Source organism: Grammomys surdaster, unplaced genomic scaffold (genome assembly GCF_004785775.1).
Source record: "Grammomys surdaster isolate TR1022 unplaced genomic scaffold, NIH_TR_1.0 126048, whole genome shotgun sequence".
Classification (NCBI taxonomy): domain Eukaryota; kingdom Metazoa; phylum Chordata; class Mammalia; order Rodentia; family Muridae; genus Grammomys; species Grammomys surdaster.
Genome location: NW_021620860.1, coordinates 3,393,226 through 3,410,125, shown reverse-complemented (window position 1 = coordinate 3,410,125; position 16,900 = coordinate 3,393,226). Strand labels below are relative to the sequence as shown.

Below are 16,900 nucleotides of genomic sequence, written 5' to 3'. Positions count from 1 at the left end.
CTCTCTCTCTCTCTCTCTCTCTCTCTCTCTCTCTCTCTCTCTCTCTCCCTCTCTCTCTCTCTCCTTCTTCTCTCCTCTCCTTGTCCCGCCCCCTTCTCTCCCTCCATTCCCCCCACCTTGTTTGTCTTTGAAGGACAATTTTCCTTTTAATGGATTTGTAGCCAGGGACCTTGTAGACTGTTGCCTCGCAGGAGCCGGGAGCAGGCCTCCATCCGCATCAGGCTGAATTCAATACTAGTCTGTGTTCGGTATCTGGACAATCAAAGCTGACCACCCCCCCCTACAGAGTCTGGGCTCCGCCGGCGCCCCCTCCCCGTGGGGATGGGGCAGGATTCCAGTACTTTCCGCAGGGGTCCTGCCGTCTCAAAACCTCTGAGGCACACGTGGGGAGGCTGTTTCTTTGGGGTGTGTTACAAGAAGAGGTCTTTAACCTTCATTGAGTCGCTTTGGGTTCAGACCCTTCTAAACAAGCCAGAGGAGGCCCTTCATCCTCATTCCCTTGCTCCCCGACCCTGTTGGCTTTATTCTTTCCCATTACACGGATGCTCTGTCGGCCTGGTCTCAGCTACGCCAGAGCTGCTGAGGTAGATAAGGCTAGGAATGTGCAGCACGGGGCTTCTTAGGAATGTTTTGCTACTTCCCTTTGGGTCCCCCACTCCCACCCCTCAGCTCCAGCTATGGACTGAGATTCACTTATAACTTGTAGAGTTTGGGGTTTGTTTGGCTATGTTTATTCTTGAAGGGAAAGCGCCCGTATTACCCCCCCCCTTCACCTCCCTGCTTAGGGCATGGATTTCTCCTATCCTAATGTTTAACACTTTTGACATGTATCATCCTATCTTTTCCTCATTGATCAGTCTCCATTGTCTGTTGATTGGAAGCCTAGGACACTAGCACCTGGAAATATAGACCCCAGGCTGCTTCAGGGCTTCCCTATCCTATCCGTTTTTGTTTGCTCTTGTTTCAACACTTCAGGTACCATCATGGTGGTTTTCAGAGACTGAGATGGACTGGACATAGGTAGAGTCCCAGTATCCGCTTCTTTTATATGGAATCCTTGGTCCCTAGGTCTTTGTCTCTGGAGCTTATTGTCAAATCAGCAGCAGCAGTTAGCTCCCTAGGAGAGTAACAATGCTAAGGGGGAAAGTCCTCCTCCTGATTATTCTCAATCCTGGGAGATCCAGTCATCCCTTCACTGTGTTTGCCCCTGACCTTTCAAAGGCACAGCACAAAAGATCAGAAAGTGAATTAAAGCATGAAGAAGTCTCACTCTTGATGCATACAAGGTAGCAAGGACTTGCATGGAGTCTTCCTTTCCCATCTGCTTCCCTTAGATACACTGTTGATGAGTTTGAAGGGAGTGGGGTCCTGCTAAAATAAATACCCCTGTAATGGGGGACAGACTGGAGTTGGAAGTGGAATTTCAATTCTAAAGAATGCAGATAGGAAGTGAGAAAACCAGAGGCTTGTAGAAGGGCTCAGTGCCCACCCCACCCCCACCCTGACGCCCCTGCAGACTGTTTCTGCACCTCTAGGAACTAAGCAGAAGCAGGAGGCGAAGGGAGAGAGGAGAGGTGGGCTGTGGGTAAGTGTGTGCCTGTGGGGGTAGGGAGCTATAAGCCGACTATGTGTAGATGCGCCTGTGGGAGAGAGCCCTTGCTACTATTCCATTGGTGCATTGGGGGGAACCTATTTTACAGGAAAATTTCTCCTCCTGAAGGGGAAGGTCATAGTGGTCCTTTGAGCCTGAAATCGAAAGACCCCCTTCCCCCTCCTGGTCACGTGATTCATTAAATAATTAATGCCGAGGTTGCAGAATAGATATGTATTCGTCAGGAAAATCGCAGGCTCGGTCTCCCTGTTTCTGACGTCCAATTCAACTGTCCTTTGAAAAACAAGCCTGTACCCTGAGAAAAAAAAAAGAGAGGGAGAGAGAGGGAGAGAGAAAAAGAAAGGGAGGCATCAGTAAAAGAGCCCCGCAGCTGGAGCCACACCGCGGGCTGGGGTACTGTAAGTAGAAGGGATTTCTCACTACCTACCGCGCCTTATATGTCCATGTAAATTTATTGTTTGTTATTAATGTTATTGTCGTAAAATGTGACAAATAGCCATCTTCATTTCCTGCCATTTCTCTTCACAGGGTGCTCTGTGTTCATACCCATTGAGGCATTGCATAGAGATTTTAGGAATATTCCTCTCTCTCTCTCTCTCTCTCTCTCTCTCTCTCTCTCTCTCTTCCAACCTTTTTCTTGATTTATAGCAATATGGGTGTCAGCTTCTCAGCCGGCATGCCAACCATTGTGTGTGTGTGTGTGTGTGTGTGTGTATGCACGCGTGTGTCTGCATGTGTTTGTGAGTGAATTGTGTTGTTTATGGCCATGTCTTCGATAAATCATTTCTCACAGAAAATGATGTAGAAGCTGGGCTTGTTCTGTGGCCAGGGAGAGAGAGCCGCTTTTCGAGGCACGTCTTCCCTCTCTGCTCTGCTCCCAGGAGTTGGGTTATTTCAGACAATTTACAGTAATATATCAACAGTTAATATGAAAGCTCTATAGCTGGAGGTCTTAAATTACAGCATCTGTGATTATCAATTAAGATGAGATTTGTATAACTTTGGTAAACCAGAAATGCCTCGTTGGCATATAAACCCAGTCAAAGATCATGACCTAATAGAAAAATGATATTTGCAAACCTCATAGAGCTAACATTCCAGCGGCAAGTAATGCTGTATTCTGCGGCAGTTCCTCCTAGGAGTTTGGCATTTCCTGGGTGAACAAACCCAACTCTGAAGGCAAAAGGTGTGGGGGGTGTGTGCAAAGAGGTGGAGGCATTGGAAGAAATTACAGGATTTTAAGGCACCAATTTTTTGTATTCAGTGAGGATCCAATAGAAATGTTTGCAACTGATTGGGGGACAGGGTGGTTTACTAGAGTGTTAAAGCTGTACTTAAAGGTTTGGTGTGTATCGGGTTATTGAGGGTGGAGGAGTTACCTAACTTGTGGAAGACAATGGTGGCTGGAAAAGGGTGAAGGGCAGGGAGAGAAGCTGAAAGCCTAGGCTCCCCACCCTCTAGGCTACAAAACAAGGAAATGAATTCACACCCCAGGAGCCTTCCTTCGACCTAATGAAACAAAGAAAGTTTCCTGGGCAGTGAAAGTCAGTCTCTGTCTCTCTGTCTCTCTGTCTCTGTCTCTCTGTCTCGCTCTGTCTCTGTCTCTGTCTCTGTCTCTGTCTCTGTCTCTCTCTCTCTCTCTCTCTCTCTCTCGTGTGTGTGTGTGTGTGTGTGTGTGTGTGTGTGTGTGTGTTTGGGGGGTAAAGTGGAAGAAATTCTCTTAAGTTATTCTAGAAAAGAAATATTTTAGGAGTCAAGTGGTCCTGGAAAGTTGAAGAGTGTTCCAGAATATTGGATGTGTGTCTTTCCCTTACCCCTCCCCATCCCCTGCCAAATACTGAGCAATTGGGGTACAGATCAACAGTGAGAGACCTGGTAACTTTCCTCTGGTGCTTCAGGTAGAGAAGAGTTTGCTGGACAAAAGCAAAGTCTGATTTGGCTTCTTGGGGACATACCCTATCCTATGCCCAAACTTGTGATGGATGAGAGGCAGAGAGCCAGAACCTTGCTTGCCAAGGGCTGCTCTTTTCCTGGCTGGAGTCTGGCCAGTTGACTTTATAGCCACTATTATCTGTGATATTTAACTTTGCCTGCTAGTGTAAACCTTTGAGCAGCAGAATTAGAGTGATCTTGTACAGGTGTTAAATTATTCATGGCATCAGCCCCACGGAGTGGCAACACAGGCCCCAGCCCAAGCAACATCCCGGGAGCTTACTCTACACTCTGCTCCAAGTAATAGCTGAGCCCTAGTCTCTCCTGGTTAACCGGGGATTTGCGGGCCAGTGTAGAAGCCTCTCAATGGAATTCTGGGTTGAAAGAGATCTGAAGAGACAGAAAGGGGCACAGTCCGATCTGCATAAAAGGAACTGGGAGGAGTCTGAACTCATGGACAACCTCAACAGGGCTGACAACTGCAGGGAGGGAGACTGGTTGGGGGAAGTGTTCCTTGGAAGCTGGTAGCCGAGCCTTTTAGTCCGGCCTCCATCTACTTAGTGTCAGGGAACCCAGTGTGTCTCACCTGGTGTGTGTTTTCACATGTTCACGTGTAAAGATGAAGAAGAGAATGTTTGCTCTCACTTGGTGCCCCAGAATTTAGGCCAAAATTTTGAGATCTCTAAAATCCAAGATCCATCTCTTTCTCCCTGAAGAGGAGGAAGAGTAAGAAGGAGGGAGGGTAGACTTGTGCTAGCTTCTGAATTCAGCCTGCTTCAGGAGATAAAGAAGGAGAGTGTAGAACCTGAAGGATCTACTTGGGGGAGCTGGATCATAGTTAACTGGAGATTGCTGGAAGCTGGTTTCATGGCCCCTACCCCCATTTCCAGAGTCTTCACTTAGATTCACCTCCTGCTTTTTCCCTTGCCACCTTTCCTTAGGAGATCTGTCCCACCCCTCAGCTTTTTCCCCCCCCCCCCCACTTGCCTTTGTCTCCTCTGGCCCTGGGGAAATGAGGTGGTACTGATATACCTCCCCTTTCCTCTCCCCCAACTCTCATACAGACTTCCTCAGGAGACAAAGCAAGGAAACCATCCCTTGTCACTATTATCATTCAGTCATTGCCAACCCCCCAACCTGAATCCCCTTGTTTGAGGCCTGGTGCATCCATCTAGATATCTAGGCCTTTCCCCAAATCATCAAGTTTGAGAAGACTATATATGTATATGCACACATACATTTATATATATGCATATGTACATATACATATATGCATTTGTTTCGGTTAGCCTTGAAACACCCTGTGTCTTATATCTTTAACTCCCACCCTTGAATCTGCTTCTATGCCCCCTAGGGATGGAGTAACATATATTTGGTGGATGGGACTCTAGGAAAGTTGCTGATCTGGTCTTTTCCCCAGCATGGGCTCACATCCTCTTTCTCTGTACAACTGTAGCATCTCACTATGCCTTTAAGATGCCAGGATGCTGGGCTACTAATGCTTTAACGATCAGATGAGTTGGATGGAAAGATGAGTGAGAGAATGAAGAGGGAGAGAGAGGAGAAAAACAGCAGGCTCCCTTTGGGGTAGAAAGTCAAAGCTGAGCTCAAGGACAGGGTGTTAGGACGGAAGGAGAGGAGACAAAGGCCAGTCATAGGGGAAGAGATTGTTCTGGAAGGACACACACCACAGTTAAATGAAAGAAGTGGTAATGGGAACTGCTCAGTTTGCTTCCCTTAAAGACTCTCTCTCAGAGACAGGGTGTAGATTCTCCCACAGAGGAAAGAGCCCCATAGGAGAAGGAGAGGCAGCCTAAGGAGCACACCCAGCCCAGAAGTGATTCCTGGAGAGACTCAGAAGTCCTGCCTGAGGTGCCACTCAGATTCTCTTAAGAAGCTGAGAAAGGCAGAGAGTAAGGTGACAAAGGGACTATGAGAAAGGGACAGAGACAACAGAGGTGGCAGAGAGGGAGGGGGAAGAGACCTTGCCCCTCAGAGGGCCTTCAGCCTCATGAGCCAGTCTCTGTCTCCAGTACATGAAGCTTTCTTTACAGGAAGTTACCAAAGCTGAGACCTTCTTAGAAACTACTGACTATAGAGTAAGCCTTTTGAAGACCCTAATCAGGTGTGAAGCATCCTGGGGACAATCTAGTATGCCAGGGGATGGCCAAGATGTCCTGGACGTGCTAGTCTCCTCCTGCCCTACTACTGGTACAGTAATGGGACTCTTTCCCAAAACAAACGCCATCACTGCAGGGAGATTGGACCAAGACGTGGGAACCTAGAGGGAAGAATCCTTCTTCCTCAGCTTCCCTCTTTAACTCTCTTTCAAAACCAAGGAGGAGTTGGTTTTACAAGAACTTTCACCTCCAAACCTCTTCCTTAACCCTTCAATTTAACAAACGGATGCTTCCCTTTCAGATCCCCTCCCTCTTTCATCTTTCAGGAAAGAAAAGAATAAAAGGGAGAGACCCTATCAGCCTAAGCAACTTTAAAAGGCCTGAAGGGGAAGTTGGGGAAGAAGGAGAAAAAGAAAGAAAGCAATCCTTTGGGCCCCCATCAGTTCTTCCCATTACCTCTGTTGCCCAAGCTCTCCCTCCTCCATAGTACCCCACCCCCTCCTGCCCTGCCCTGGACCGTCTCCCATTCCCTCCCTTCTCCTTCGGGCCGGACATATGGAACCCATTTCGCTGGTGACATTGAAGAGCCGCCGGTGCGCCCGCCTTCCGCCATGGCGCCCCCGAGGCCCCTGCGCTTCTCAGTGGCCCTGTCAGTCGCCACTTCTTTCGCTCGGCGACTCGGTCACTTCTCAGGCCGGGTCCCGCACCAACCTGGGTTTCCCCGCAATTCGGCGCCGGCTTTGGTGGGACCGAGGACTTGGCCTACCCGGAGCATCCCTGAGCAGGAGCCTTGCTCCGGGCCCCGCAGGCGGAACAAAGCCGGGGGCGGGGGCGAGGCGCAGGCCGGCCTCTTTCTTCCTCACCCCCCCTCCAGCACGGCGGGGGTGCTCCCCGGGCCAAGCGACCAGGATGTGGCCGGCCCAGGCGCATCCCCAGCCCGGGCCGAGGGTCCCGGGACTGACCATCAGCTCTCACGCGTTCCCCGCACTCGGCCGCCCGCCTCGGCTCGTACCCTAGTCCGAGACCGCACAGGTAAGTGTGCGGTGCTCAGTCCAGCGCCCCGCGGCCCGGTGGGTGTGGAGAGAGGGTCGCGGATACCCTCACTCCCCACGGTGGCATCTGAATGCTAAACAAAGATCAGAACAACTTAGAGGAGATGGTATGGGACTGAGATTGGGGTCCGGGGTCCTGGGGTGTAGGGCGAGTGTGGAAGACTGTGGATCTGTAGCTGTGGGTAGACAAGATCCGATCAGGATTTGGGGAGCTCTGGGGTTCAGGAAGGATAGAGACTTTGAGGGATTTTCCCAGGGGAGATGGGAGCTGTGGGTGGTGAGGGAAACATGAGGCTGGGCCTGGCTTGCACAGCCCAGCTGTCACTGGGCCAGCCCTTTAGCACCTAGGAGTTATTTGAAGCTGAAATGACAAGAGGTTACGCGGAGGCTGGGTGTTAAGCTGAGAAGGTAGGAGAGGGCTTGATTTATGGCTTTCAGAGAAGCTGTGTTTACTATCTGCCTGCTCTGGAAACCAAAAACCAAACAGAGTAGAGGCGGGGAGAAGCCGCTTTCCTTGGCGTGGGAGGCGATGCTAGGCTGATGCATTGGGATTTATTTTCTCAGATGCAGGAAGACCCTAGGAATCACCTCTTCACAGGCGAAGGGTGTGGTGCTTTGTGAGGCATGAGGGGTGTGCAGGCACGCACGTGTGGAGATTGTGTATTATGGGAGTGGGCCTAAACCCTGGGCGTGTATGTGTGTGCTCTGATTGGCGTTGCAGTTACATAGAATCAATTTGTGAGTGCATATAAAGAGCCAGGAGTGGGACTGGGTGTCCTCTGGTCCTGGTACCTTGGAATAGGGTAGCTTTGGGTACCATTCACTGTCTCTTTATGCTGTCGGTGAGGTATTGCTTCTCCAGCCTGACCTTTCTTTCTTCTAAAAAGTCACAGGCAGCAAAGCCTGCTTGTCCAGGCCTCTGGCAACCGCTCCTCTTTCCTCTCTGTATGTGTACTGCCAGCCCACGCCTATCCTGGCTCATCTTCACTTTGGATCTGTAACTTTGTAGTGGGATGCTAAGAATTTAGCAAACATGGTTGGGTGAAAGGGTGTGGGGTAGGGGAGACTTGTTATAGCAAGGGAAATGGGGGCCATTGAAGTCTGGTCTTGGAAGGGTTGGGTCCTACCATTGCTGCTCAAATCCTCCCAGTCTCTGTTGAGAGGTGGTGTTAAGTAAACACACAGATGACCAAAAATAAGGGAACCATGCAGAATGTTGAGGGTGGGGAGAAAACATTTTGACCCCTAGATAGTTATTTCCGCAGGCCAACTAGTGGCTCTTGTGTTTCTGTCCAGACACCGGCTCTGCCTGCAAATTGTTTTGCATTAAATTTTCTCAGCCACAGAATTATCTTTCCTCGCCTCCAGCTAAACTTGCATTTTTCCACCAGACACTTGGGCCCGAACCAATGAAATCTGAGAGGAAGCGGCTGGGCCCTAAGTGGCCGTAATTTAATTGATTTTATCATAAATCATCAACTTGATGAAGAACCCGAGGTTTCAGTGAAGTAAATTGATATTAATGGGCGTTTCTTGAAATGCAAACCCACTGCCTTGTTGGGGCATCTTGAGCTGAGAAGGTGGATTGCCTGTTTCTCAAGAGCTGAGAGCTGGACCTGGAGCTCAGTGCAGCTTGGGGTGGGTGTGTAGGAAATCATACTTTGAGGGGCAGCTGCCTGCAGATGGATCTCTGGGGGAACAGCAGAGAAAGGAACTTTGTTGGGATGGGAGCAGACTCTGGCTCTGAGGACACCCCCCAAAGCCCCCACCACACACACATTGGCCGTCCTGGAAATGCTGGTTGTCAATTGAGGGGTGGGGGGAGGGCAACTTTGGGAGCTAGTAGGTGTGTGGGCAGAAGTGGGGGGGGGGAGATTGGGGTGAGAAGGCCAGGCTGGTACAATGGGCTTATTGATGCCTGGTTAAAAATTACCAGGTTGAAGCCTTCCTTTTCTAATTATACAAATTAATTATTTACTACTCAGATGGCTGCATCCAAAAATAGCACTTTAGATTTTGTAAGAAGCATAGAAAACAACCCATCCTCCACTCAGAAGAGGAGCAGGGAGACCCACTGTTTCTGTGGGGGCAAGAGAGAGGACCCAGACAGGGACTTGTGCTCAGTGGTAGCAGAGTAAACGTGTAAATCCCAAGAGGAAGTATTTTGCGGCTGATAACAATGGCACTGCTGCACTTATCAGCTGAACTCAGTTTATTATTGTTTGCCGTTACTCATATTTACATTAGGACATAGAGAATAACCAATATTCAGCCTGAAAGAGAACCTTGGAGATCATTTATTTAGTCTGCTCCTTCACCTCCGTACAAACAGCTTGGCTCTAAAGGGAGGCACACTGAGGCCCAAAGAACGCTCAACTTCAAGTCACACAACCAAGCTGCCATGATTAAAGGCCAAGTCTCCTAGATCTCAAGACTGTAGCAAGTGTAACCCAAATTCAATTTAGTTTTCACTGTGGGCCCCAGTTTCCCTCTCTGCTAGAATGGCAGAGTTGGACTAGACACCCAAGTTCTCCCTCATTCTGCTTTCAGGTGCCTCTCAGTATCTCCATCTTCTGTGGGATACCGCTTGGGAGTAACTTCCTGTGTGTCTGGCAGTTCTGTGGATATCTGACTATAGAAGTTACTGCATGGTTTGTTTGCAAAATTCAGAGTTTGTCTCTGCCTGTACCTCTAGGAAGTCCTCTGGACTGTGTGTTCTTGAAGGAATCCCTGTTCTTAACAGAATGGAAGCCCAGGTCAAGAGTAATGACAATGGAGATCTAGCTAGCTGGGGTGAGCTGGAATCGTGCAGGGTTTAAGGGAGACGGGCCTTAGCTTCATCAGACAAGGGTCTTTTTCTGTTAGATGCTAAGCCAGGGCTGGAGTTGTCCGGAATCCAGTATCTGAGGTTCCTCTTATCTTAGCCCAAGACCCAGAATGTGGGATTACAGTTTAGAATCTGTGAAAGCAGGTGCAGCTTCCCCAGGGATTCAGCCTTGACCCTGGATGTTTTGGACTTTCTTTATCTGGGAGTGTGCCATAGCACCATACTGTCTGTCCTTCCACGGTAACTAGAATGGAGGCCAGCAAAATGGAAGGTCCCTACTTTGTTTCATTCTATTTTCTTTTTCTTCTTCTTCCAACTACAGAGACACAAAACTTGAAAGCAATGGCTTCCCAGATGCACAGCTATGTGAAGGGCAATTTCTTTTGGGATCAAGGATATAAGGAGGGTGATGGGTTTTGGAGAGTTTTAGGATGCCTAGGAAAAGTATGACTTGGGGATTCTGAGGCAGGAAGTGGAGACAGCGAAGTAACTTCATTTTTTTAGAAATCCCAGACTCTGGTTAGATAGTCCAGTCCTCCAAACCTATTTTGAGAGAGAAAGTTATAAAAAGACTCCCAGACCTAGACTCTCGTCCTATCCCGTTCTGACTTTGGAGTTTTATATTTGGAGGCCTTCCACTGATTGGCCATTAATCCAGTGAGTTATTGTCTGCTAAACAGAGGTCATTGGGAGAGAGACATCCAATCAGTCAGGAGAGACCCTGCCTGCAGGCCACTCGAAGTGGACTGTGTCCTTCAGCCAGCCAGTCTAGCCACTATCTCCCTCCTTCTCCCAGCATCCTCCCCCAGCTGCCCAGGATTCAGTCTCTCCCCCCCTCTCCCCTCTGCTGCTCCATCCTGGCTACCTTTGTCTCCACACTGACAGGGGTGGGGTTTCCCAGGGCTAAACTTCTACATGTCCCTGATTCAGAAACAGATCTTTCATGACTAAAGAGCCTGCCTGCTGCTGATTGTGGTCCAATTAGTATTAGTTTTAGGGGTCTTCCACTGGTACCCAGGAGACTTTATGTGATGTTCTTCCTTACCCGCTCTTAGTCTGAGGCGGGGTGGGATACAGCCTGGATTTTCTTTTCTTTTCTCATTGGGGCAGGCTTTCTCCCGCCCTCTCCCCTCGGAGCTATCATCAGCTGCGTCTACACTCGCCTTGGGGAAAGCGCTCAGATCTCCTTCCCATGTTTCTTTGTTCCTTCCCACTCAAGCATTTTTAGAGAGCCAGGGACTAGGGAAACAAATGTCTATTTTACAAAGCCATCTTCATTAATAACACGCTCCTCCGTTTACAAACCTAAAGCTTTAAAATCATTCATATTTAAGAGGACATGGAGATGTGCTTGAACTTTAAAGTATTCACAAAGTTGAACCACCACACGAGAAAAGAGCATGGGACAGGGAGCCTGGACGAGGGAAAGCAAGAAGCAATTTGCTAAATTCGGGCCGGCCGCAGCTCCAGTAAGGCCAGAGGAGTTTTCTGCTGCTTGAGCTCAGAATGGAATCCCTGGTCACCAGAAGACTGAGTGCAGATGCTGGTTTTAAAGGAGCCAGCTCTGTTTGCCCTTATGGAGCTAATTTTTTGTTTGTTCTTTGTTGACTTTCTTTAGGGGTGGGTGGGTAGGGATGATCGCACTGAGGTTCACAAGGATGGGCAGTCAGTGGTCAACTACTCCAAGGTTGCTTACAAGGCTCCTACTCTCCCGATGCTGAGTACCAAGCAGAAGTCGTGGAAGAGAGTGCAGAGCTACCACCCTGTCTCTACAAAGACAAAAAGGATGCTCGTGAAAGGGGGTGCTCTCTCCCATTTGTTTTAACACATATCTGTGTTTGCCAGTGTTTCACACTGGCTGGCTGGCTCATTCTTTGAGCTTTTCCTCTTCTTGCCCTCTCTTTCCCACAAAGTTACCAAGTTCTCTAAATCCAGGAGGAAATTTGTTCCCCACTTGCCCGTTTCAAACTACCCCTAAATCATGGTATCTAGTCTATCCTTCTGTCTTCTTTCAGTCCACAGAGACTATCCTCAGATCCTTGGGAAGTCCTCTGCCCCGAGCTCCTCACTCCGACTGCCCACCCAGCCTTTGTCTTCTCAATTTGCAAAGACTCTTTGGTCACTACCACCTTTCTGAACAGAACAAACCCTCTGGAGGAAGCCATACTTCTCTGTTCCCTGTCACCTCCCAGCTTCATGGCGGGCAGCTCCCTGTGGCCTGGGGGTGGGGGGGGGCAGGAGAAAGACAAGAAACTAAACAAATATCTAATTGCCTCTCAAATACTGATCATGAGACCTTGGATTCAACTTCTACCACATTCGGAGGTGCACATCCTCTGAATTTTTTCCCCTGCTCCTTTCCTCACTCCTAGATCTCCCCTTTTTGCTCCCATCTCTGGATGCCCCTCCTTCTTGCACCACCAGGGGTGAAGAAGTCTTGGGACAAGATAGTCTTTTGCTTACCCCAAGTTTTTTCCATTTTCTCCCCCCACCCCTGCCTCTGTTGTGCCCCACAGCAGTGGCTAGGTGACATGTAGGCTCTTTTGTTATCCCTTTAGGCAAAGCTGTGCAGTCCCAAAGGTGACCAGGTTTCTTCTTAATTTCACAACAACCACCTCTAGTCAGTGGTGGTAGCTTTTAGAAGAGCTGAAGAGTCTGAAGAACATTTAAAAAAAAAAACCCTCTTTATTTGTGGGAAGTAGAGGAGATGGTCTGTGATTGAAATTTCCTGAAGCCTCTGGAAGTCTTCCTGGCCTGAGCTGCTGACATGCCAGATCTCAAATTCTTTGGCGTCTCACCCTGTAGATCTCATATCACAGTTGTTGGATAGCAGAACAGTTCCTCAGGAGGCTCTTGGCTTGAGCCCCAACACTTCATTAATTTTTTTTCTTAATACTACTAATAAACACAGCAAATTGGCTCCCGCTTTCTCTACTTACCCTCTCCACTCCCACCTTCCTCTAGCTCCAGCTCTGGAGAGGCTGTAGGATCCCAGGTATCACATCTGTGCATGTGACTCCTGGTGCTGAAGGATAGGAAGACCACAGGTTCCTTCCGTATAACAGGGCCCCAGAAAAACCAGTTGCTCCAGCCCATTTGATCTGATTTGATGAGCTTAGAAACAGTGGGGCCCTAAGCCAAGGGCCATTCCCTTTACTACCCCTAAAGAAGAGCCTTGGGGTGGTGGTGGGGGGAAGGCAAGAGAGTTATTGCAAGTGTGAGACCCTGTCATCCTTTCCGGAGGGAAGGCAATAGCTGGAGATCTCTCACCTTTGTTCCCCGTCCCATGCCTGTCCTGGTGTATCCAGATGGGAGAAGGCAAAGAACAAGTGCCCTAATCAGGAAAGCACAGGCTCCCAGCTGGATCTGTCTTTATGAAGTTGAGAGAACCAGTTTCCAAGCCATCCCGGTAGAAAAGAGACACCGGCTGCCTTCTGTGTCATCTCCCTAAGTCAGCAGTTAGGCAGCCTGCAGGCACTCCAGCCTGTAAAATTGGCCTGGGCTCTTTTTGTCTTCTTGCCTCTACTGCCAATGGCTCTTTCCCCACCCCCTGCCCAAATGTGCAGACACCTACATTCTTGGCTCCCGTCTTCCTCCTACAGGCCTCCTACTTGCTTTTGCCTGCCCTGTTCAAACACACCCTAAGAAAACTTTTAGCTTTTGTAGCTCCTTCACTTGTGCCAAGAGTCCTAAGTCTTGCCGAGCAGAGCATGGTGGTGGTGTAGAGGAGGAGGAGAAACAAACAGATTGGTTCTGAGTACTGATGATCATCCTCCATCCCGTCCGCCAGTACATTCAAAATGAAGCCATTCTGGAGTTCTCATCTTCTCCGGGGTACAAATACCCTTTTCACCCTTTAGCCCCTTCTGCCCGTCTGGAGGTGAGAATCTTAACAGAAACGACTCATTGAAGTTCTCAGAGCCCTTCTGACCGGCTGTCTGGTGCTCCAGCTAAACCACGGGATCCTTCCTTCTGTCACCCTCCCTCCAACCCCTCTCCCCCTGCAAGATGTTCTGGGTTTTTAATCATCACTCACCGCTAGTTGTCTGTTCTCAAAAGGGGTGTGTGTGTGTGTGTGTGTGTGTGTAAAGTCTGGCCTTGTCCCCCTCCCCCATTAGAAACTGGGAGATGGGGCATGGGGAGGAGAGAAGGATCAGGGACTGGGATTAGGGACTCAGCCACCAGGAGTGTCTACTTAAAAAAAAAAAGTCTTGGTGGCTTGGTGGGCCGCCTGTGAGTGGGCAGGAGGGATACTCAGCACCCCTGGCCCAGCCAAGCCTCTGGCTAGGTCTCCAGAGGCCATTTCTCGAATTAGCATAATGGTCCAATAGTGGGGCCTGAATAAGTGGGGGGGGGCACTATGTAAACTCCACTAGCTTTCTTTGCATTTTGCTCTTCTCTTCTTCCCCCATCTCGATGTAAAACAATTTTCCTGTTTAAAAAACAAAACAAAACAAAACAAGAGCACCTTCTACTTTCTTTGCTTCGCACTGTTATTTGGGGGAGGCACACCCCCCCCAGCTCTTAGCACTGTGATCACCTTCCCTCCTTATCAGGCATCTATGCTTGCTAAAGGGGAGAGGTGGGGGGGCGAGCGTGTGTGTGTGTGTGTGTGTGTTTTTTTTCCCTGTGCAAAAGCAGAGGCCATTGTTACGGAGAGTAGGGCGTACCAGTCTTATAGGGCAACCACACTGTGGCGGCTTGGCCGAGCTGGAGCCCGGAGCTGGATTCTCGGCGAGCCGAGCCTCCCAGCACCTTTCGGTCTGCTATTTTTCCCCCCAGCTCCCCTACCCCTCCCTCCTGCGCACCCCCCTCTCTAAAGCCGAGTGAATTGAAGCGGACGCCGCGCGGCGGCTCCTCTGGCCGGTCTGCCCCTCGGGCTCCCCAGTCGGGGTGGCTTTGGGGGGGGCCGCAGCTTTAAACAGTGGTCTTTTTTTCCTTTGCCTTCAAGGAGGGGAGATTTCTCGCCTGCCGCTCGCGCTGGGGCTCGATGTGAATATATATTATGTCTGCCTGTTCTCCCCTCGTCGGTGGCTAAGGTAAGCTGGACTGAAATAGGCTATCAGTTTGTGAATGGCGGAGAGTATGTCTCAATGATTTATGGCCCATATGACTCCAATCTCGGTTCAAGAAGAGTTCACAAGCTTTAAGCTTCCTTCCACGCAGCGACTGACTCTCTCTCTCTCTCTCTCTCTCTCTCTCTCTCTCTCTCTCTCTCCCTCTCTCTCTCCCTCTCCCTCTCTCCCCCTCCCTCCCCCCTCCCTCTCTCTTCCTTTCCGCTTTTCTCCTTTTCCTCTCTCTTCTCTTCCAGCAGCCAGACCCAGGGCTGAATCCCCTCTCCCCCGTTTGCTAAGAAGAGCCAAACCTTTCTCTTTCCTTTTCTTATCCTTTAATTTTTTTCTTCCTTTCGTTATTATTATTTTTTTAAGTCCTGGAAGGTGGCCTATCCTCTCTCCTGGGGTTTCTCCAGCTATTGTTACTCTTCCTGGCTCTCCCAGGAGTGTGCCTGGAAAGGTGGGGTTCTGGATGGGGGGGCTTGCCTCCATTCTCTAGCGAGACCCTGAGGGGAAGCCCGGAGCCACTGTCTCCATCCCACCCTTCCGAGAAGCCCTATGGAGCCTGAATTTTTCCAACATGGAGGCAAGGGAAATAGACTTGTTTGGTTAGGTAGAGCTGTTCCCCACCCCCTCTTCTGGATCCCAGATTTCAGATCCCCGTGACACCTTCGGGTTCCTTACTGTCCCATTGAGCCAGGCCTCTGCGCCTTCCAGCCTGGAGCCCTGTTAGGAAAAGTCCCGGAGCAGAGTTGCTAAGGCGCCTTTTAATTCGGTTACCTCCAGCGCCAAACTTGCTGCCGCGGAGCTCGGCCCGGGCCCGGCCGGTGTGCTTGGAACCTGCCGCAGCTAACCAGTTCGGCGTCCCGATCGGTTTCTCCTCGCCTCCTTGAGCCTGAGCAGGAGGCTGGTTGCTCCTCGCCAGCCACCGCCGCCGCAGCGGCCAGACAGCCGGCCAGCAGCGGCAGCTGGAGGCTCTCCGAATCCACAAACCTTCCTGGCCTTGTCTCACCGCCAGAGGAGTCTCCATTCTTTCCTATCCCGTCTCTGGCTCCTTCGCTTCCCACACTCGCCTGGCCTCTGTCCTGCGATGGTTTCGGGCTTATTGCTGGGGGAGCGACAGAAATTTCGGCCCCAGGCATCTAGTCAAATTACTGGGTTTTTATTTGTTGTTGTTGTTATTATTATTATTACCACCATCATCATTATTGCTGTAACAATCATTTAGACTAAATAAAGCCAGGGCCCAGCCAGCTACCCCCCCTGCAAGGTTTTTATTTCATTCTCTTCTCTATCTATTAATAACAAACTCAACTGATGTCGGTTAATTAATTCTCCCTTTCAGCCAGGGCTGCTCCGAAGCTAATTTTGGTTAAATCATCAGAGGCTAATGCTAATACTAATAAAGGGGGTGGGTCAGCCTGGTCAATTGAACTCCAGTCCTCCCTGGAAGGACCTGCTGCTTTGCAGACCCATGTGTATTTCCAGAAACAAAAATTTCCCAGAAACCAATTGGAACTCAGGGATGTGTAAGCTCCCCTTTAAGTACAGATCCGTGTCATAAGGGCGGCGTTTGTAGGTGGGAGGGAATCACCCCACCTGAAGGGTTGGTGTTTTTTTTTTTCTTTTCATTTTTACTAAGTTTTCTTTTGAGTTGACCAGCTGGCCTGAATGATATTTTAAGTTTTGCCCAAAGTACATGATACAGAGAGGTTCAGTCTGGAGGTTTTAGGGAAGTCCCCATAAGAGGGCTGGAGAAGATACAGAGAAAGAGGAGATACCGTCAGAAATCTTGAAACAAATACAAAACCCCCTGACACGGTCCAGCTTTATTTTTCTGGTGCATTTTTAAAAGGCCATGTTAAGATAGTGACCATAATTTTCTTTTCTTTTTTGCTGTTGGGAACCTCAGTAAACAGCCTCCCCTTTGAATCCAGAGGAGAATACTGTTCAACTTGTTTTGTGAGTCTTTATCGTCCGGAATAATTTCCCCCATCTCAGTAGAAAAGAGATTCCAGCAGCTGCACAGTTTTTTTCTTTTTCTTTTCTTTTTTTCCCCCCCTGAGAAATAAAAGAAAACAGACTGTTATAGAAAGGATGGGGGGAAGACACAAACCAAATGGTCATAGCACCAACCGGCCTTGCCTGGGAAATCTAAACAATCGTGGTCCATTTGGAGGCTCCACAGGAGCCTCTGGCTGCTGGGTTCCAGGCCTGCCTGAGCCAAGACTGGAGGTGATGGTACCTTCAGATGGGACATAGATGGATGAAGCTGGTTCCACTGCCTCTGAGGTTAAAAATCT

General features: G+C 49.5%; 1 protein-coding gene across 1 annotated transcript in view; it reads left to right on the top strand.

Annotated features, from left to right (window-relative positions):
* Positions 1-16,900, top strand: part of Hoxb3 (homeobox B3) — a 31,468-nt gene that overhangs the window by 11,657 nt on the left and 2,911 nt on the right. The window contains exon 3 of the mRNA XM_028755193.1: positions 14,495-14,582. The gene's annotated coding sequence lies outside the window, so the exon portion shown is untranslated. The remainder of the gene's footprint in view (positions 1-14,494; positions 14,583-16,900) is intronic.